This window comes from Oculina patagonica, chromosome 8 (genome assembly GCF_052425735.1).
Source record: "Oculina patagonica isolate OP01 chromosome 8, crgOcupat, whole genome shotgun sequence".
Classification (NCBI taxonomy): Eukaryota; Metazoa; Cnidaria; class Anthozoa; order Scleractinia; family Oculinidae; genus Oculina; species Oculina patagonica.
The window spans coordinates 16466608-16490388 of NC_135765.1; the positions used below are offsets into that span (position 1 = coordinate 16466608).

Below are 23781 nucleotides of genomic sequence, written 5' to 3' on the forward strand. Positions count from 1 at the left end.
AGGGGCGTTTTGAATCTATAATACCTATTATGACATCTTTTAAAGTAAGGGAAACAGGTTCTTTTGAAATTAAATGAAAATAAAGCTCACACTCTTTCCAAAAAGTCTGCGAGTATATACAGTCGAAAAAGAAGTGGCTGAGGGTCTCGGGATGAGACTTAGAAAAGGAGCAGTTATCGCCCATGGCAAATCCTATATTGTGTAATGATGTGATTATTTTATTGAAATAATTAAACAAAACCTTCAGCAAGCAATATTCGAACTGTCACCTTTGATTTATTGCCCCACCTCAAATAATCACCCCCTACTGATGTAAAAATTGCCAAAAAATAATCGACAAAATAGTTTTGGTACCTACACTTTTGCAAAGTACAACCTAATGAGCCTACTGGCGCGATGAGAAATGATGATGATTCTCGCAAAGTAGGTAAGGTAAAGTCTGCGTGGAGCCTAGTGGCCTTTGGGATACTAGTCCATAGTAGTAATGTACTACACTCTGAGGCAAATTTGCCTTAGAGATGTAGTACATCACTACTACCAGTGGTGGATACAAAAAAAGGGATTCAAAAAATGGGATTCAAAATCTGGAAATCACAATCTGAAATCAAAAATGGAAATCAAAATCTGGAAATCAAATATGGAAATCAAAATCTGGAAATCAAATATGGAATCAGTGTTGGATAATTATATGTATTTCGTATTAATTTATTAAATTAATATGAAAATCAATTATTTCATAAAATAGGAAACCAAACCTCATACCAGCGCTTAAACCAAGCCTGAAAAAATCATCCATAACTCAACCCTTGCTCCAAAATAAAAAAACTTCTTATACCTTTTTTAAAATTTTGATTAAGGTGCGTTTATTTTATGCTTGTGTTTGTCTTTAATATCCATAAGGATATGTTTCTATACAGTTATCTGATATGTGTTTAATGGCTCGTTTGTCATATCCAAATTTATATACTTTTTCTTCATATCTGTTAACAATTTGTTTATTTTGCCTTGTAATTTTACTTTCATTTACTAATGTGAGCTCTTTTATTTCATCCTTTACAATTTTAATCATATTTGCGTGATTCAGTATCTGAGAATTTTCATGGTTTAGCCTGAAACCCTTAATAACACATTTTTGCTTATTATTACCATATATGAAACTATAATTCTTTGGTCCACCTGAAATGAATGTATTATTTATAGATTCACCGTCTAACTCATCTGTTAAATCACCTAACATGTCGCCTGTTTCTATTACCTTACTATTTTGAGATTCAATATATATGATGCTGTCAGTGTCAAAATATAACACCTGTTTATCTAAATAGTCTAGTTTTTCATATAACATTAGTCGAGCTGAGCTAGTTGTAAAGCATGCAATGTATATATTCGTATTATAGCTGTTATCAACGAACTGATTTTTGTAAGTGTAGCTCATTTGAACCATTTCTTCATTTATGAAATTCATGTTTAAATTATCTATTGTGTCGTCGAGAAGTACTTGATAAAATTCATTTATGTCAGTTACGTATTTACATTGATTCATGTTATTTCGTTGCCCAAATTTCCCCCAAAGACTGTTTAAACACATCTTTGCAATGGCTCGTAAGCCTGAATTTTCATGTAATTTACCTAATTCAATGTCTAAATTCGTTTTGACTTTATTTCTGAATGTCATTTCTTCTTTGTCATTTTTAAAATTGTATTTTGTTGATTCAAGTTTTAGCTTCATGAATTTTTTTATATATCCTTTGAATAGATCATCAGATGACTTCTCAAAATGCCAAACCTCATATATTTTTATAATTTTATAGCCTTTTTCAATGGCCTTATTGGCCTCATCTGTTGTCCATGTACCAATAAATGCTCGTTCATTTTCACTATGTTGGCATCTTTCTTGTTGCTTTGTTTTTGCACATGATATACACAGAGGGAACATTAGCTTTTCAGCTTTTTCACATTGGATTTTCACTGGTAAAACAGGATGATATAACGCTTTTGGTGGTGTAATTTTACATTTTATTAGTCCATACCATTTTTTATCGTATTTTTCTGGTGATATAATTTTTATAGGGTGTCCAATGGGATATTTTTTGTAGAACTGGACCAACGGGTATAAGGAACAAAAGTCAACGTATTTACCGCATTCGCCTTCATTGAATTTATACAAAAGTTTTACTGCGTTTGTCCGTCCACCATAGAAAGCATCTCTTGGGTTTAATTGGCCAACCACTTCTCTATTCCAATCATTTTTATAATATTTTTGAAAACTTTTGTCATTTTTCAACTTGCATTCCCACATTTCAATAAGATTGTAACCAGCAGTTGTTGTTTTGTTATTTTTAACTTGTGTTTTATTATATAAAGTACCCATATCGCATTGATTCTTATTATTGATTACATCAGGCTTGTAACAATCTAGACACCCATGCCAGAAACACCCTTGAAATTCATAAACAGTATTTGTAGACTCACAAAAACCATCTACTTTTAATTTGTTATTGATAAGTTTTTCACCTCCTGCCAAAGCATGCTGAATCTTAATTTTATTTTTCTCACCAATGTAATCAAGCCATGCAATACTGACTTCACTATGTTTGTCTGTTTGAATAATATTATCAACTACAGCTATGGTATTTTTTGGCATATAATTACCTCTATAAATAGCCATACAAACACCAGCTATTGTGATGTATTTTAGTGGATCAATATTTTCTTGGTTTATGAAATCTTGTCTGAATTTTAACATACATCTTCTTAATATATCAACATCTGACCGACAGTATTCAATTAATTCTTTTTTAAAATCAAAAACATAATTTTCATTAACACGATCGTCATACCATTGTAAAAATTTCTGTCTACCTTCTGTTTTCATTTGATTATAGCCATAATGTTTTTTGGAAGGCATCTCTCCTATATACTTTTGATTACAAACTTTGTTGAAATAATGTGGAAAATATCCTTTTTTCAACTCGTTTAAACCAAACGTTTTAGGAAACGATGATAACGATTGTTGAATGAAATTTAAGCTGTCGATTATCTTGATTCTTAATTGTGAAATTTCCATCATCATAATTTTTGCACCATTGTAAATACAATAAGGTTTGAAACCATTATCTATACACCATTTTAGTATAAAATGACTGTCATACCCTTTGCTATTATGAGCCAAAAGTGTATATCCTTTATATTTATCATTGAGGATTCCGTTACAAAAACTATTAATATCATTGAAGATTGATTCATTACCATTGAAATCATGGCAGATAGCTAAATTAACTTCATGTGTTCCAGTGTTTTGTGTACATTCGAAATCGAAAAATAAATATTTTTCATTATACGTTTTACATGAGTAGCAATAATCTTTTCGAGGTATGTTTTTATTTAATCTGCAAGGGTTTTTGCTATTTTTGATGCAATTTCCACCCTTACACTTGATCTTTTTCATGAAACATTTATGTTTGCTTTCACAATAGCTATTACAATTATTACACATTTTGTAACCACATTTATGTATTTTAATATATGGTTTTAGTATAATTTGATTGCATTTTAAACATTTTGCTACACTGCTACATACTGAATCATTTCCATCTTTTTTCGATCGGTTACTAGTATGGTTTTTAAAACAACTATTACCATGGAAAACACGATTGCAGTGATTGCAGGTTACGTCTTTACCATCACATTTATTACCATCTGAAAAATATTTAAAACAACATAAGCATTTCTGAGGACATTTATGTTTATCACGTTTCGTATAAGTTTTTTTTACAAGAATGACAGAAGTATGCTACATTTAAAAAAGCTGTCATTGATGTTATAAAATCAAAATGATTCCGTGTTTTGTATAGATAAATTTTATCAGCTTTTCCCTTATTGGAAGTATATATAATCTCATTGAATTGCTCACTATCGATTATATTTATTTCTACATCTAAATGTAATGCAAAGCTATTTACATCTTCTAAAGAATTTCCATAATCGTTTATTGAAACATTAGCATTGTTATGTAGCTCTTTGGCTTTAATTTCTTGTAGTTTTCGACTTTTATTGAATCCGTCTTTTAACTGGCTTATGGTGTAATTCTCAGGGTACAAATTAGCGTAAGCTGTTACTATTGCCCTAGCAAGACATATTGAGTCGGTGTTTTTTATTGTGATAATGCATTGTTTCCTATTTACTGTTTGTTTTTTTTGTTTTTGTTTGTTTTTTTAATTTATTTGCAACACACACACAAAAAAAGCTTATTTACAAATCAATTGATACAGGTACTTACATCACTTACAGAAAAAAAGGCTACTTACAAAAAGATAACTTAAACTACTTACTTACACTACTTACATTACTAAAATACAAATATAATTGTTGAGTAGAAGAAGAAAACTAACACTATACTTACACTTAGTCTATAGAGAAAAAAAAAAAAAAAAAAAAAAAAAGAAGAAACAAGGGAAAAAAAAATTACAATCACACGATGCGAGAAATACAAGAAGTGTCTAATTATGATTTCCGTCAAAATAATTATAAAATATTAACTCTACTGTTGAAAAACAGGGAGAAGCTCTTTCCATTTTTCGCTATGATTTTTTAGGTTTTTGTTTTGTTTAGCTATGGCAAGTTCTAAATTGTACGTTATTTTTATCCTGGCTTTCAATAATGAAAGAGATGGCTTTATATTGAGGTTTCGACATTGAAAAATTACTTGCTTACATAAGATGATGATATGATTTAGTAAAGGAAGATTTTTTCTAAAAAACCCAAATGTTATATTAAAAGCATTTAAATTATTAACGTCAGTAAGGTAGTTTTGAAGCCATTCCTTTACTGAAATCCAAAAGCCAGATGTAATTTCACAGTGAATGAATAAATGCTCAAGGGATTCCTCAGATTCACCACAAAACGTGCACGAGAAGGAAGGAACTAGACCCATTTTATAAAGGGCTTTATTAGTGAACACAATTCTGTGTAATAACTTATACTGGAATTCTCTAGTTTTGGAATAAACAGTTACGCTCCTAGGAAGGTTATAAATATCTTGCCATGGCAAATCAGTTGTTGGAAATAATTCTTCGTATTTACGTTTTGATGTCGGAGCAGCCTCTATCTTCTTCACAAGATCCCAATATAGCACCTTCGAAGTCGTCGGGAAAACAACATCTTTGGAATCGTTTGTGTCGGCGCGAATTATTTGTAATTGTTGTTTTAAAATAGCTTTCCATTCCAACGGGATAGTGTCAAAAATACTCATAAGAAGGAAGTGTTCAGCCATTGTTATATTTTTGTTCTGTAATGCGTCCCAAGTCTTAAGTTTACCTGTGTCATTTAACAAGTCACGTAATTTGATTATACCTTTCTTGACTATTTTATTTCTAAACAGCGGTTTTCCGTCTATACAAATGAACTTGTTGTTCCAAATGAATTCATCTAACACGTTCGCAGGAGTGGAAATGAGCTTTTCCTTGTAATTTGCCCACTCATTCAGACATTCTCTATAGAACTTTGGAAATGACTTTGGAAGATATTTCACATCGTAATTGCAATTCAGCAAGAAGGAGCCTCCAAAATCGAAAAGGTAATTATCTAGGAACACCTTCCAGATGCTGTCATAGCTCTCCGAATATTTTTTCATGCACATAATTCTTTGTGTTTTAATGAGTGTCTCTATATGGGGCATTCGCAATCCCCCATTTTTAAAGTCACTGATCAGAGTTTTGCGCTTTATTTTATCTCTTCCAGATTTCCATACAAACTTAAAAAGAACGGAGTTTATCTCTTTGATAATTTCTTTTGTAAGGGGAATTTGAGAGGCTCGGAACATAAACTTTGGAATTGCGAAGGTCTTGATGATTTGAATCCTTCCAAGTAAAGTTAAATTTCTCCATTGCCATGTAGTCAAAGATTTTTTTTATGGAGTTACTAATTTTTTCAAAATTGAGTTCTTGGAATTTTTGCCAGTCGTAGGTGAAATATATACCTAAAATCTTTATTGGCTTGTTGACCTTGTCTGTTCCAAGGTCTAGATCTTCAGGGTAGTTATGTAGGCTGCCAAGCCAATATGCCTCCGTTTTCTCTTCGTTTAGTTTCAACCCAGAAACAAATCCAAATTTATTTATAGCTTCCTTTAATGAAAAGAAGGATCTCGTGTTTTTTACGAAAGTAGTAAGATCATCGGCGAAAACAGTTAGTTTTACTTCTTCATTGCCCACTTTAATACCTTCGATTTCTTTGTTTTGGCGTATTGCAATATTAAGAACTTCAAGCGCGATAATAAAAAGGTAAGGCGACAAAGGGTCACCTTGTCGCACCCCACGTTTAATTTCAAAAAGATCCGATGCAAAGCCATTGTTCATTACACAGCTCGAGATATCAGAATAAAGAACCTTGACCCATCTGATAAAGGAATCCCCAAAATTAAAAGTTTCTAGTGTGTTGAATAGATACTGCCAATTTAAAGAATCGAAAGCTTTTTTAAAGTCGAAGGTTGTCATTAAACCGGGAATGTTGTAGATTTTGGTATATTCCATGACATCGTTAATTGATCTAATTGCGTCAAAAATGGTCCTGCCTTTAACATATGCACATTGATTTGCATGAATAATGTGTGGTAGAACCTTTTCCAACCTGGTTGCTAGAGCTTTAGAGCCGATCTTATAATCCACATTAAGCAAGGATATAGGTCTCCAATTTTCAATGTGTCTCCTGTCTTTGTCTTTTTTTTCGATAAGCCGAATGATTGCTTGTCGTTGTGAGTTTGATAGTCTGCCATTTACATAAGCCGCATTTAAGGAATCTACCAGGAGACCCCCTAATATAGGCCAAAATTGTTTGTAAAATTCGGCTGTTAGGCCATCGTTACCCGGAGATTTGTTGTTTTTTAGTTGATCCACAACCTTGTAGCACTCATCGTAGGTTAACTGACCTTCACAAAGAAGCTGCTGGTGATCTGATAATTTAGGTGTATTAAGATTTCTAGTATAATTGTGCAGTTCGTCGAAACTGATTTCCTGGTCCTTATCGTCATAGAGATTTTTGTAAAAATCCTTTAATTCAAACATAATAGCCTTGCTATTAATTATTTCTTGTCCTTCTTTGTTAATTAATTTTCGTATACAAGTTTTTGCTTTTCTGGACTTTTCAAGATTTAGAAAAAACTTGTTATTTTTTTCCCCTTTCTCATACCATGCGGCTTTTGATCGGATGATGTTTCCCTGCGTGATGTAATCGTATATTGAATCATATTCCATCTTATACTTTTCTAAGCTTTCGATATTTTCCTCTGTGGGGTGTATAGCACACAGCTGTTCACTCTCTTTAAGTTTGCTCTCTACCACGTCAAGTCTATTTCGTCTTTCTTTTGCCTTTTCTTTACTAAACGAAATTGTGGTTTGTCTTATTCTATATTTAACCAGATCCCAAAGAAGCTGCTTATCATGAATATCTTCAAACTCTTTCAACCAAACTTTAAGACTAGAACAGATAAGGTCAATATAGGAATCGTCTTCCAGAAGACTAGAGTTAAACACCCAATGCGAAGGGCCACGGACTTTGTCTTCTATGGTATTTATTTGTAGCGTAATCGCGGAGTGATCCGATTTAATGGAAGGTATGATTTCAGCGTGTTCTATGAAGTCTTGTAAACCGTCATTAATTAGCCAATAATCAAGGCGCCTCTGGACCCGAGGTCTTTTTTGCCTCCAAGTAAATTGTCTCTTGTCAGGATTTCTTACCCGCCAGATATCCACCAGATCATATTCCAATTTTATATCAGAAATATTTTTTACCGAGTCTTTTTTTTCTACCCGACCGCCTTCATTGTCCATCTCAGCATCCAAATGGACATTAAAATCGCCTCCGATAATTAACTGACTTTGTGAATGGAAATCTGTTCCATCAAGTATTGATAAAATATTTGCAAAGAAAGTGCATTGTTCCGATGTTTTGTTTGGAGAATATATATTTAGGAGTAAGAAAGGCGATTCTTGAATTAATGCTTCAATCAGGACATATCGACCTTCACTGTCTTGGTTAACGGACTTCAATTTGAATTACAATTTATCACTGACCAATATTAAAACACCTTTACTGTGATTTGTACCATGGGAATAGAACATGTCTCCATGCCACTGAAACTTCCACTCATTGACTACCTCTGAGGTGCTATATGTTTCTTGTAAGAACGCGATATCAGCTTTCTGTTTTTTTATCCATGAGAAAATTGCTTCACGCTTGTGAAAGTCCCGAATCCCTCGAGCATTTAGTGATATTAATTTAAAATTTACATTTGCAATTTGAGATTATTTACTGTTTGTTTTGATAAATATAGTCGACCTTTACCTGAAGGTATTTTAACAGATTGAATGATTATTTTGCAATTTTCTAAATTTATTTCTTTATACTCCAACGTATTGATTACATCTAAAAGTTGATTTAACTTGAAATCAGAAACTTTTAACATTTTTGTTGAAATCGGATGTGTTAATTCATTATTTGAAATTACCAATCTGAACCTATCATTTGGTTTTAACTGTCTTTTCTTTATTGTCATTTCAACCATTTTTTCAAAGACACTAAAAACGTCATTTTTATTACCTATGAAATTTTTGCGTACAATTATTTTAAATTCATTTGTGTAAGCATTGTACTTTTTATTTACCGTATTTCCGATTTCAGCTATTTTGAATAGAGGTTGGTCATTGGATGTTGTATCAAAAATACTGTCATCGAAATTAAATTCATTGAGTGTCCTGTTTAAGGTCTTATCGTTCTTATATTTTTGAATTTTATTGATTACTTTTTTCCTTGTTGAGTTTTTTACAAGATCTATCCATGTATAGCCTAGTGCCTTTGCATCCCTCAGGTAACTTTTTGATAGTTGTTTAAGAGTATTATGGGTTTTTGTTATTGGTTTAGGAGTATTTGAATGAGATTGGTATGTCTTCTTTTTTGGTATTTTACGCGAGGGGGCGGGGCTTTGATTCGGCTTCTGGGGCTCGTGTGCTTTTGGCTCGACCTTTTTGTGCTCGTGTGCTTTTGGTTCGGCTTTTAGTGATAAAATGAGTTTTATAAGGTCGGTTTTAGATAGATTGTTGAGATCAGATTCGTCCATATTAATATTGGTTGAGATATTTTTTTGTGTCATTTTTTATGTACTATATAGAATTACCATTTCTTTAAGTATCTATAGTAAAAAATAATTTTTTAGATTTTTGGTGCGTTTAAAAGATAACCAGAAATAAATATATTTTTGGTCACCTAAGGCAACAGATAACAGCAATTCATATATACTGTGCTATACAATATATAATTATATAATTTTTCTTTATATGTTATTCATCAGGTATGATATTAAACCGATCATCTTCTTGAATGCCTTTGATTACAGCATTTTTAATGTGTTTTTTAGTTCTCATATGACTCCATTTTCCTGCAAGGCAAGTGTGATATTCACAAATATCACAATACCAAGGCTTATTAAGCATGTATTTCGTTTTTGATCTAGTGATAGCTTCTGATCGGTCTTTTTCGGTTGTATAAATTTTTTTCCTTCCCATTTATTATATACTATATATATAATTCTTTATATCATTTTATAGTGCGTTTAAGTGATAGATATAAACAGATAATTATTTTCTTTATTAATATATATAGAATGTGTCATATAACATTAAATATCAAACACCTACTAGAAGCTGATAAAAGCTCGAATGATATAGCCTTCATTAATAAAATGTATTGTATTCAGAGCATCCTTGACGCTAATATTAGTATTATTAAAATGCTATCTTCAGACCTTAACAGCAGATCTGAAATATCAAATGAAGACAAAAATCATGTACGTTTAGAGTGTATACCTAAAAACCAGAAACGACGACGGGGGAGACCTCGTAAGGATCAGCATTAAAATACATATTTATTCAGTTTACGGTTTTAGCCATAAGTTATAAATGATTAATGACTAAAAAGATGGTTTCACAATGTTTACATTTGAAGGCATTCTCGGAAATTATTAGGGGGTTTTTCGATGGCGTGATTTTTCGACTTACGCGTCAGCAGGTTTTTTTGATCAATGGCGTGATTTTTCGGCTGACGCGTCAGCAGGTTTTTTGGTCAATGGCGTGATTTTTCGGCTTACGCGTCAGCAGGTATTTTAATCTGGTGTGATTTCTATTGACCAATCATATTTCAACAAGTAAAAAGTTTTTTATATATAAACTTTTTGAGTAAAATTTACTCAAAAAGTTTACTCAAAAAGTTTACTCAAAAAGTTTACTCAAAAAGTTTATTCTAAAATTTACTGCCAAAAACAGCTGTGCCGTGAAGTTATGTGTGTTATATATATAATGGTTTGTAATTCTGAAATCCACGATGAATTAAAAATTTTAAAAAAACCTATATGCCCTTTATGCGATCAACTATTGATAGAAGGTAACAAGGATGCTGAGCTATGCTGTAGTAAGCAGGATATGTCAAATCAAAATGGTATATATGTTTGTATTAATTGCGGTTTGGTTCATGGTTCTATTTATTACAATGAGTTCATTGATTTTTATGCAAATATGTATAAAATACGCCGAAAATCGGTATATCATCGTAAGTATCATATTAAAAATATGCTAAATAGTATATGCTATGGAAATAGGGTACAATTGACTAGTGATCAAAGGAATCGGATTTATAAAGTGTTTAATATTATCGAATCCGCTATTCCTATTGTAAACAAAGGTAGAAAAAGACTCATATCAACCAAATTCATAATTAAACAGCTTTTTTTGATGATGAATCTACCTTGTGAATTTATCAAAATTAGCACAAACAAGAAAACGTTAGCCTTTTATCAATTGTATTGGAATGAGATTTTGTCATTAAATTTTGGCGAAATAAATCGGATCATCCAATAAATTTCTTATCATATTTTCGTAGGTACTTGTCGATTATCGGACCGGTATCCGTCACATAATCGTCAATGTTCTTCATTGAAATTATGACGCTAGACGGATTGTAATCACCGCATCTCATCGTGTTTTTAATTGAGTTGAGTAAATGCTGGTAGCTCTGATATGCATATGTACTATTTTGAATTTTTAAATCGAGATTTTGATGATGCATCCAGCCTTGTATTAAAAGCGCTATTGTACTAATTGCAACCAAACTAACACCTCCTGTAGCAATACTTGATGCAAGGGAGCCGGATGCAAAGAGAATAGACAATGAATTCCCTAATAATTTCCATTTTTTGAAACGTTTAACCCTCGGACGTACAAGGGGGGGGGTGGATGCCACCCCCCCCATAAGGTTTTTTCCAAATTTGGAAAAAAGGATTTGCTCTACAATGCTGAAACTTTCAGTAGCTGTTCATTCATCCTTTGCGGAAATTTTGATATGTCAACCATGTGTCCATGATATTTGACGTTGCCATGGCAACGTCACAAATACAAGCAGGTCTTGCCAAAAAGCGTCATTTTTAACATTTTTCTTTATTTTTTCTGGTTTTTTGAAACAGAAGTGCAAGATTTGTTTGTTTTTACATTCTATAAGCATTCTGGCTTGATTTTGCATCAATTTCCGTTATTTTGTGACTTTCTAAGAAAATGTTGAAATCCAAGATGGCGGATCCAAGATGGCGGCTCTAATGACGTCACGTGACGTCATATGACGTCACAGCCAATTAAAATTATGTCATCTTGTAGAGTAAGCTAAGGGCTTTCTTCTCAGTGCAAAATATTTTCGCTACGCCTTATTATAACGAAAACTCCGGGGAGAGGTTCCATCCACCCCCCCCTTGTACGATGGTGGGGGTATGAGTTTGCTTGTACGTCCGAGGGTTTTAACAGCCTGCTTATAAGCCCAACATTTTCGATGATATGTTTGATAATAAGCTTTCAATTCTATAATTTGTTCTTCAGTCAGTTCGCTTGATATATGGTTCCATGTAAATATGCATTTTCGATGTTTAGTCATATATATTAGTTATATATGATTTTTTTTGTTTTATCATTTTGTAATTTTAGCATTGCGCTTGTTCTTTATTGTGTAATACAGCTTCCTTATGTTTTGAATTAATCTCTCAATAGAATCAATAATATTGCTAACCAATTTCACTGTTTTCATATAATTTAATTAGATAAAATCGTTGGAGTTAGATAATTTATTCGAAGAATACAGCCTTTGTTTTATCTAAAAACTGAATTTTATGATACTCTCTACCATTTATCGGATATGCAGTTTTACTAAAACCGATTCTTTGTACAAAGTAATCTGAACTGATTTTAATGTTGGATGCATTGATATTAAACCCAGACAATGTTTGATCAATACTCATAGCATTATTGCAAACAGCGATTCTAAATTGAGTCCCTATTTTAGTATACCAGAGGTTTAAAAATTTAGTTATATAAACATCTCTGATTTGCTCTGTATATGAATCTAAATCATATTCAAGTGCTAACTTATTATTCTCTACTTTTATCCATGGGAAATGAAAGCTACCCTCGTTGCCTAATTCTATTTTAATTCTTTTATTATCACCGATTTTATAGTCGTTTTTAAATGATATATATATAGTGTAGTCATTGGATTCAGTGATATTTTCATTTAAATTAATTACGTAAACACCAAAAATACCATTCTTCGGATCAAAATCTGCTAGCATTTTTGATTGGAAAAACACAAGACCATTATTTAATCCCTGAATTACCGCTCCGTTTGCATCTGCCATGATGAATTCAGATGGATCCGTTAGATCATAAAAATACTCGAAAATTTTATGGTAATAGCTGTTGTTTCTTTTTTTATGCATTTTTAATTCAAGATCAGACTTCAAATTGTCCCGAAAATTTTTTAACTGTTCATAATTAACAGCTTGGTCATTAGTAGTAGCTGGTTTAATACCATAAATAGCCTTTGTTTTCATATCAATTGATGCATTGAAAGCTATTCTATCATTTTCAACATAATATAGCTGATCGTATATCCTAGGATCAACGTTACTCTGATAACCTTTTATTCCATAAATCACGATATATGTTTGTAATTTTGAGACATATGCGTTCCCTGATTTCATCTTTAAAACGATATCAACATAGAGATAATTATTAGGATGTTGTTGATATTTATTAATTTGTGCTATTGTTCGACTATATCCATCATAAACTCGCGTAGTTGATTTGTCGATGTTGTCGATTGATGATACGATATCGATATCTAGACTATCATGATCTATTTCAGCTGGAAAAAATAGCTCGAAAACCATTGTGTATCGATTGATTGGTAAACTATATACATTGATACCTAATCTGCTTGAGTAGTATCCTTTGTTGCTGTCAAGTACCAGCTTACTGTCTACAACTTTCGTATTGATCTTATGGTATGAATTCGGATGATCGATTAAACTGCCTAACTCTATATCATCTTCCTCGCTTAATTGATTGATACTATCGGTCATTATATGGGCAAACGTGTTTTCTTGACCAACGGAAGTTATATGACTGCTATCAACATGATCAAGCATGTATTTTTTGTTTACAGCGTCTGTATCATTGGTTGGGTTTTTTAGATGGGTTATATTATATCCACCCATATCGAGATTTGCCTGCATCATGTTACTACCGTGAATATTGAGCCTATTTTGTATGTTCTGAGCTAAACCATTACCAACAGCCTTCGTTAAAAAAGTACTGTCGGCATATATTTTGGAAGCCTTGCTCTGAAGGGTATTAGCCAAAATAGCACCTGTTTTCTTCGTTAGAAAAGTATTGTCGGCATATGTTTTATCAGCTTTAAGCGCGTCTCTGGAGTCAATATATTCTTTATTCATTACGTTTGACATATTGCTGTATCCTTGATCGAAATTCGGAACATTTATTATGCTGTTAAATGTTTGTTCGTCGTTGGTACTTAGATCAGCTTTATCAGCGAGTTTGTTGTTGAGTTCTGCTTTGACTTTGTTGTCTTCCAACCTCACGTATTCCACATTTGGCAAAGATGTATCGTTATACAAACCGATATAAAAGGGCTCACTATTGAATATATTACACTGGCCCAAATCAAAGTCATTGCCCTTAGCGTCTTTAGTAAGACATTGACGTTTAACGTAACCCTTATTAACTCCAGACGAAAGATCAAGAGCATATGTATCGAGATCAGCATCGATAGCTACATCAGCTTGCGTATTTAACCGGAATATCTTTTTGTTATCCATATCGAAATCAGCTCCCAGTTGTTTAAAACCAATTGCAGGTTTTGCACTTTGAGAATATTTGGTATGCATAAAATCATTTTCGTCATTAATGTACCCCATTTTCTGTTAATATGTTAGATTAAATCATCTCATCGAAATTTTTTGTTATGAATTTACGTGGTTTATCAATATATAAAAAGCTGAATGGGTCTTTAGTTGCTTGCTCGTATAGCTCTTTTGGAATACTGTTTTCACGGCATATCAGTGCCCTCTCATTAGCACTTGGGAATTCGTAAATACAGAAATGCGAACAGTTAAGTCTTATGTCTTTTTTCGTTTTAAAATAGCTTTGAGACAAATATATCACGCTACAGTTTTTATGTCTCCCTTGTATAAAATAATCGATTAATGGTTTTTGATTTTTATCACAAACATAATCGTCAAATATCACGAGCTTTTGATTATCATCATTTAGTTTAGAAACAGGAATTATTTGGTCGTTACTAGCTTCAATAATGTTATAACCAGCTTCATCGCTTATTGGTTGTAACACATTGATAAGATTCTGGTATTTAGACTGGTCTAAATTTTTTGCATATAAATATATTTTATCGAAATATAATAAATTGTAAATCATATGCATTAAAGTATTAGTCTTTCCCATATTACTCGGAGCGCAAAGTAGCATACGAAAACATTGATTTGGCATGAAATCGTATACTTGTTTAAAGTTCGAGACTATATCGTCTTCAGTGTCATAATTTGGTATTTTCATATTATATATATCAGTTATATAATATGAAAGACGCCTGAAAGACTAATGAAAGACTGATGAAAGACTTCTGGAAGACTAATGAAAGACTGATGAAAGACTTCTGGAAGACCGATAATAATCTACACTAATATATATAAATGAGTCTATTAGCTTGGCAAAAAATTGCTGACCAAAAAGAGGAAGTTGAGAATCAAATCAAAAATATTAATAATCAAATAATGTCTTCAAAATTGCAAGATGAATTAGGACAAATCAAATTCATAAAAATGTTTAAACCAGTAACATCTCGTCTCGACACACAAATTGAAGCAACTAAAATGTTGGAAAATAAAGGGGTAAGAGAGGGTGATCCTCTTCCAGAATATCCAATTGAACCAGAAGATGGGGATGATGAAATGCCCGATTTTGATCCACCGCCACCAATTAATGAAACTCAAACAGAAGATGAAGATGAATATGAAATGCCCGATTTTGATCCACCGCCACCCATTGATGAAGCTCAAACAGAAGATGAAGATGAAATGCCCGATTTTGATCCACCGCCACCCATTGATGAAGCTCAAACAGAAGATGAAGATGAAATGCCCGATTTTGATCCACCACCCTCAATAGAACAGAAGAGAAAAAAATGGGATACAAGTGCTAATCAAAAGGAGTTAGATCGTCAAAGGGAATCTCTCGCCGAAGAAAGGCGTCAGGTTAGTGTTTTATTAGGCAAACTGAAGAAAAGTGGTAAAAATATGATCAAATCTGGTAAATACAAAGGAAAATCATATAATGACCTGTTGGAAATAGATGAAGATTTTACAAAACAAATTAACAATATTGAAAACCAGTTGTTATTAACTAAGCAAAAAATACAACGTATGGAGTACAAACGGGTTCCTTTTACTGATTCGGATTTACAGGAAAAATCAAAAAAATTAAAAAAGACCCCCCGTAAAACTAAATATAAGAAAAAACCAGCTATAGAAAAATCGTTATTTGATAAGATAGAGGGTATGAGGAGGGACACAACGCCTGACTCTGATAGAGAAGAAGATGAGTGGGAAGGTAGTGGTCTAGCCCATAATTATAAGGCTATTTATTACAGAGACCCTGAAAAACTTATTGAAAAATTGGATATAATTTGTGGAAGCATATCCGCTGGAAATACGAGTTATGAATTAAAAAACCAAGGTATTACAATAATAGATGAACTGTTAAGAGTGAAAAGAATTACAAAGCGTCTTTATGAAAAAATTTATAACAACTATTTTATCTAATTTAAATATATATAATGGAAAAACATTTGATACTAATTATAATTATTGGCTTGTCTTTTCGCCCTGAATGAACTAAGAAAGCACATGATTTCACTATTTATCTTGAACAGCCACTTTTCTTAGATCAAAATAAAAATTATGAAATGGCACTGGATGAGATTATAACGATGACATATAGTTGGTACAATATCGCATCCTCATTCACTAATACTAAAATAAGATATCGAAAAACCGTTGGTAGTGATACAAGTTTTAAAAATATTGAATTTCCTAATGGAATGTATTCATATACAGACATTGATACTTTTTTAAAAAATACAACTGGTAAAGAAGGTGATGATTATCCAATTACAGTCACGTTTGATTTATCATTATTTAGAACAATAATAACCATACAGCCAAATTATGAGCTAGATTTATCTGTATCAGACTTTAATATGATACTGGGTTTTGATAAGAAAATTTTATCAGCTGGAAGCAACATCAGTGATAAAATACCTGATATTACTCGATCTGTTGATATGATATGTATTCATTGTGATTTAACTCACCGATCATTGACAGATGAATCCAGAGATGTATTATTTTGTTTTAGTATTATAGCACAGGGAATTCGTAGGTCATTTCCTTTCACTCTTGAACCGAGAAGATTGAAATTTTCGCCAATTAATAAAAATAGCATTGATTCAATTAGAATATATATTACAGATTCTTATAACCGACCCATTGATCTTAATGAAATCGATACTGCGTTTCATGTTATTATCAAAGAGGTTAATTAATCTAAACTAATAATATAAAATGAATCGAGTATATGAATGGACAAAATTTTATAACCCTAAAAAAGGTTTATATCAATATCGCCATAAAGGATCAGGTTTAATAACTAATGATTTATCAAATATCGGACAATATTCTAAAAAAATGATAAAAGATATCAATAAAGGGGTGGCGAATGGTAAAATCCGAGACTCGCCGAGACGCCGAGACCCTTGTTTCAAAATCCGAGACCGAGACTTAAATGATTTAAGAAAATCCGAGCCCGAGACTGTGAGCCTCTGAGCAGTAAAAAACCGAGCCCAAGACTCTGTACAGTAAAAAATTTAGCCCGAGATTAGTATTTTTTTAGTGAGACGTAAAGAATTGGCGAAATGTACTCACAGTAAGACGCCAGCTGCTAGTTATGGATTAACTTCGCAACCTTGTTACGACCTATCACGACCCCACATTTAACTATCCAAGGTCACACGCTCTGTCATACTATGCGAGCTTTTGCGTCACGACATCTTCCCGATTCCGGTCGGAAAGTATCAGTCTCTTGTAAAAGCTTTTTGAAGGTCGCCAGATCGATCTGATCCCTTGAATCTTGAAGGTTTTGGTCAGCTTTTTCCAACGTTTGAGAACTGGTTCATAGATAAATATGGACGAAGCAGGGGAGAAGGAAAAGCATCGGCAAAAAAGAAAACGTAAGTAGCGTAGTATGAGATAGTATAAAGCTTAAGAATAACGAGTAAGTGGTAGATTGTCCACAGCCTCTCGATTTTTTAACGCAAAAAACGTCCAGTTCTCTTGCCGTTCTCACTGCGCGCTCATCGATCGAGAAACACGAAAATAGAGGGCTGTGGACAGTCTAAGTAAGTGGTTACATGATCGCATGGTCTCCACGTGTTTTGGCATTGCCCTTGAATTTTACCAAAGCTTTGGCTAGCTTTATATTTAACAATCGATTATGCATAACTGCTTACTTGCGTGTTCTAGCTAAACAATTTGTAAATAGGTCAACGTTTCTTATATGCGCGCAATTCATTGTTTTTGCGACCACGTTGGAAATATAGCTAAATCTGGAAACATTCCAAGACTAATCCAGAGAACCAGGAATTTTATCTAACATGTGTAACGGTATATCCCATTCATGTGATGCATTAACCTATGAGAGTTTATCAGCTTTCATTAGCGTTTATTCCGTAATGATATTAGATTCACGCTGCACATACACTCTTGTTTTTTTTTTCCTATTTGAATATTTTTTCCGGCCCAGGCTGTGTATTTCAAGTTTTTCCGCCGCTGTTAGGCTGAAAATACTCTTGTGTACATTCTTAAACTGGTTTAGCATATTACATCTCCGTTTATGTCGTATACTGTGCATATCGTCGTATTGCATCGTCCGTTCATCGAACTGTCATAAGCATCGGAGCATTTGGCTAGTAACGGTTTTTTACTCTCATTTTCAATTTTTCTCGTTTGGAGAAACAAAGAGCTTTACATGTATACGGTCCATTTTAAAACATATAATTATATGGTATTTGCAATTTTAACACAAAATTTATACTCTGTTCAAAATCTCAGGCTTTGGATCATTCTTAAAAATTTTCCAAATATTCATATCAAAGAAATTGTTATAGTATTGTTACGGAGAGTTTTATATGAAACGGGTCAGAGATTCTGCTATTTCAGTACAGCTACTTGCACCCTGAATTGAATATCAGTCCATCGCATCTTTCTCAGTTCCTGTCCTATGCTGAATTTCCTTGAGAGTTCACCGCTACCGTGACTTATATATACTCCAGTGTAAGTAAGGCATAGGAGAGCAAGGTGTCTTAATCTTGAATGCAGTACAGCACAAGACTAACCACTCAAGGTACTACAGAGTTCGAAGAGCACGAAACATCGGATTAACAGGGTAAGACAAAACCTATTTATTTAAAGTTATATGGTTAGCTATAATTAGAGTAGCGATACGGATAAAGTTTCCAATTCTGAACCATGAGTAATCGGTGTAATCCGTACATTCCGTGTACGTAATCTTTGACTGAATATACTGGCTGGTCACGCCATTATACTCGAAAGACCACGATCGTACACATATATAAATCGTATTCAAGCGATTTCAATACGGGCGTCTGAAACTTAATGTAGAGTTCATTGGTATTGCCTGGGAACGAGAATGCCTTCTGACCAGAAGGATCGCGGCCTCTGGGCGACGAGAATGAGCGGACTTTCCTCGTTAGCTCTCGTAGCTTTTCGTTAACAACGATTCGTTTTGTCCGAGATTCTGGCTGAAATAATATAAAATCCGAGACTCCGAGACACAAAAAAATCCCCAAAAAACGAGACTCCGAGACTCATCACAAAATCGTCCGAGATTTCGAGATTTGACCGGAATTTTCCGAGACCCTGGATTTTCTGGGTACCATTCGCCACCCCTCAATAAATCACCAATAATCAAAGCACAAAAGAAAAGTTTAAAAACCGTGTTAAATAGAAGTGAAAAAGCTGGGGATCTTATTTTGAAACGATTAGCACAATTGAAGTAAATTATCTAATCTAATAATATAAATGAGTTTCAGAAGCATAGAAAATGTTGAAAAAGTTGATTATCTCAGATTCAATCTGCAAACACCCATTATTCAGCCGGCAAATGGCTTATATCAGGAAAAAACAGGGTATATATTCAATATGACCGATCGCTCTTCATGGTTCGATTGGTATAACGGATACTTTATCGTCAAATACAAACTTCAAAAAAAGGCTGATGGTACAGCTATCGATGCCAATGCTCTAGAAACACCTGTGCTAACGTCAACGATAAATGATAGTTCCAGTATTATAAATCACATTATGATAACTTCAGGAGGTAAAAAACCTTACGATGGTAATGACCTGCATAAAATCTGTTTCATAAAAGGATTGCTTGAATTTTCTGATGACTATAGTCGTACAGTAGCTACCGATTTTAATTGGTATCTTGACGATAGAGCTGCATTAGTAGGCAATTTGACAACAGCCCCAAAAGTAGGAGCAATTAAAAGAGCTGAATTGTGCGCAGAATCAAAAGACGTATATGCTTGTATTCCGTTGAATAGGTTTTCCATTTTTCAAGAACTACGAGATAAAATGATACCACCTATGCAAATCGAACTAAACATAACACTAAATGATGATAGAGAGTTTATTTACAGAGTTGGGGGTGATGAAACACGATATGTTGTTTTAGATTTTCAGTTATGGTTACCACGTTTGAACTTTACATCAGCAGGACAAAAATTAGTGAATAGTAGTTTTTTAACAGCAACAAAATGGACATATTTAAGAGAATTTATTAAACATTCATCACCAACAACTGCTATTTCTGGGATATATCAAATTACACCAGCTATTAAAAATGCAAAACATGTTTTTGTATATCTGCAAAGAAACAAGTCAAATAATGAATTAGAAAATCCCTTTATTTTTGATACTTTTAAAATAAATGCGGGTGATAATGCATGTACACTATCTACCTGTCGATTGCAACTTGGGAATTCATATTTTACTCCAGAACTAGAGTATGATTGTGATTTTAAACCAAGATTATATAATGACATTCAAGAATATGCATTCAGAACCAACGACTACAATACAGGAACTCAGTTAAATTTACAAAATTATTCTGAATTATTTCCTGTTATCTATTTCGATTTAAGAAATCATAAGGAATCGGTTACTGATGATCCAAAACAGTTATTGTTTCATTACAGATTGAATGTACAAGCTACTGACGATTATATGATATACGCTGTAGTTCTTTATGAAGAAAAAATTGTAATTGACAAAATTGGGAATGAACTTATTTTTATGTAATATTTAATCTAACACTATTATATATAGAGCAAGACTATGAGCACAAAATATATTTCAACATATATTCCTTTAACAGAAGGCCAATTGAAAAAGCTAGCCAGAGCAATCAAAAATTCAAGTGAAATCAGTTTATTAATTAACAAAAATCAGATAAAAAAGAAGGGTAATACTGAGTTATACCTTACAAAAAGACAAATAACACGTCATAATAAAGTAAAAAGTGAGGGAAAAGACATTACATTGAGTTTATCTAAAGCACAAATAAGTAAAATGCGAAAGGTGATTGGAAAAGGAATTCAAGTCACTCCTGATAATCAAGGAGGGACAGGAATGCAAATAGAATACCCTTATTATTCACCACAAATCATTAGGAAACAAAGATCAAAAAACGGTGGCAAAATTAAACTACCAAATAAGAGAGATGCATTATCTTACAGACCGCCACCATTCATCGGTTCTTGGGGTGAATATGATAAATTTCTTAGAACAGGTGGATTGGTGCTTCCAAAAAAAAAGATCTTGAAACCAAAAAATAGTAAAAAAACCTACATTTATCAAAAAAGCTCTAAGTAACAATGATCTAATGAGATGGTGTAAGTATTTAAATATTAATATCACAGGGATATACAGCAGAGATGAACACATGCCTAAAAAACATAGCCCATGTATCATTAATTTAGACAGCTATGAAGGTGTTGGTAGCCACTGGGTTGCCTGTGTTCCTAGTGTTAAAAAAGACATATTGTGGTACTTTGATAGCTTCGGAATGCCATACCCAAATGAATTTAAAATGAGAGCTGAGAAAGATGGGATAAAACAAGTTTTGTATAATAACACACAATATCAGAATATCAAATCAGTACTTTGTGGGTATTATTGTATTTATTTCTTGCATCAAGCATTGGTTTATGATAGAAAGTATCATGATATATTAATGCAATTATCAATGACTGACACAATGTACAATGAACGTTTTATAAACAATTATTTTAAAAATATTTAAACATATTATATATGAAGTCGTATTGCGTGAAACAAAAGAAACAGACTGAATGCGTTTCAGGAAGTGCACGATTTGTTAAAACCAAAAATGGTCGAACTATGATGAAATGCACATGCGCCGAATGCGGGATCACTAAAACCCGTTTTGTAAGCGATAATAAAAAGACAAAGGGGCGAGGAGTTGGTGAAACGATTAACAAAAAGGTCGGCGAAAAGATTCCAGGGTTTCAACAGGCTCAAGACTTAGCATCGGCTATCATGGGTGCTACCGGAGGCGATAAAGATTTGCTTAAACGTTACTGGTCGGGCAATATCGCTAAAGGGGCTTTTAATAAGAAGAATGGTTTATTCTCAAAGAAATTCTGGACATCTCCAAGTGAACACCAAGATCCTTCATGCTCTGCTACTATTTGGGATAAGAAATCTAAAAAATGGCGAAACACATACTGCGATTAAATATCTAATGTATATATATATGTGTAAGTCATACTGTGTTTCATGTAAAAAGAATACTGAGTCAATGAATTCTAAAAAGGTCAAAACAAAGAATGGCCGTCTTATGGAAAAATCAAATTGTTATATTTGCGGTAAAAAGAAGAGTAAATTCATAAAAGGTGGGCTCTTGCACGTTATAAAGCCCCTTCTACTGTTGATAAAATAGCCTATGTAGCATCAAATTTCGTAACTCCATCACCTAGCTTTGCTTCAATGGCAAGACTTTTAGCAGGGCAAGCTCTCAAAGGTGTAAAAGACAATGTTGATTACTATAAAAAGGGTAAGGGTCTTGATATTCAAAAACACTTATCAAAACTTGGAGAACTACACATGAGAACACCTACAGGCAAAAAGTATAATTATTGTGGTCCTGGTACTAAATTAAAAGAACGATTGGCTTCTAATGATCCTAAATATAGAGATCCAATAAACAATCTTGATAGCATATGTCAACAGCATGATATTGATTACAGTAATTCAAAATCACTAGCTGATAAGCATAAGGCAGATGATCTTATGGTTAAGAGAATATCAAAAATACCATTTAAAGACCGTCCATGGGGAACAACAGGAGTACAAGCTTTAATCGCTAGTAAACGAAAAATCGGACTTGGTGTTAAGCCAAAAAAAAAAACGTAAAAAAACGACAGGTGAAGAAAAATGGCAAGACAAATTAGCTGATGAATTACACAAGCCAATAAAACGTAACTTTACTAAACGACGTGTTATAGTTAACCATATTGATGAGATATGGTGCAGTGATCTTGTTGAGATGCAACAGTTCAGTAAATGGAATAAAGGCTACAGAAGTAGTAATGTACTACACTCTGAGGCAAATTTGCCTTAGAGATGTAGTACATCACTACTACCAGTGGTGGATTCAAAAAAAAAGGGATTCAAAAAATGGGATTCAAAATTTGGAAATCACAATCTGAAATCAAAAATGGAAATCAAAATCTGGAAATCAAATATGGAAATCAAAATCTGGAAATCAAATATGGAATCAGTGTTGGATAATTATATGTATTTCGTATTAATTTATTAAATTAATATGAAAATCAATTATTTCATAAAATAGGAAACCAAACCTCATACCAGCGCTTAAACCAAGCCTGAAAAAATCATCCATAACTCAACCCTTGCTCCAAAATAAAAAAACTTCTTATACCTTTTTTAAAATTTTGATTAAGGTGCGTTTATTTTATGCTTGTGTTTGTCTTTAATATCCATAAGGATATGTTTCTATACAGTTATCTGATATGTGTTTAATGGCTCGTTTGTCATATCCAAATTTATATACTTTTTCTTCATATCTGTTAACAATTTGTTTATTTTGCCTTGTAATTTTACTTTCATTTACTAATGTGAGCTCTTTTATTTCATCCTTTACAATTTTAATCATATTTGCGTGATTCAGTATCTGAGAATTTTCATGGTTTAGCCTG

At 32.9% G+C, this 23781-nt stretch overlaps 1 protein-coding gene across 3 annotated transcripts in view; it reads left to right on the top strand.

Annotated features, from left to right (window-relative positions):
- LOC144663915 (uncharacterized) overlaps positions 1-23781 on the top strand; it is a 157830-nt gene that overhangs the window by 18576 nt on the left and 115473 nt on the right. The gene's annotated exons all lie outside the window — the stretch shown is intronic.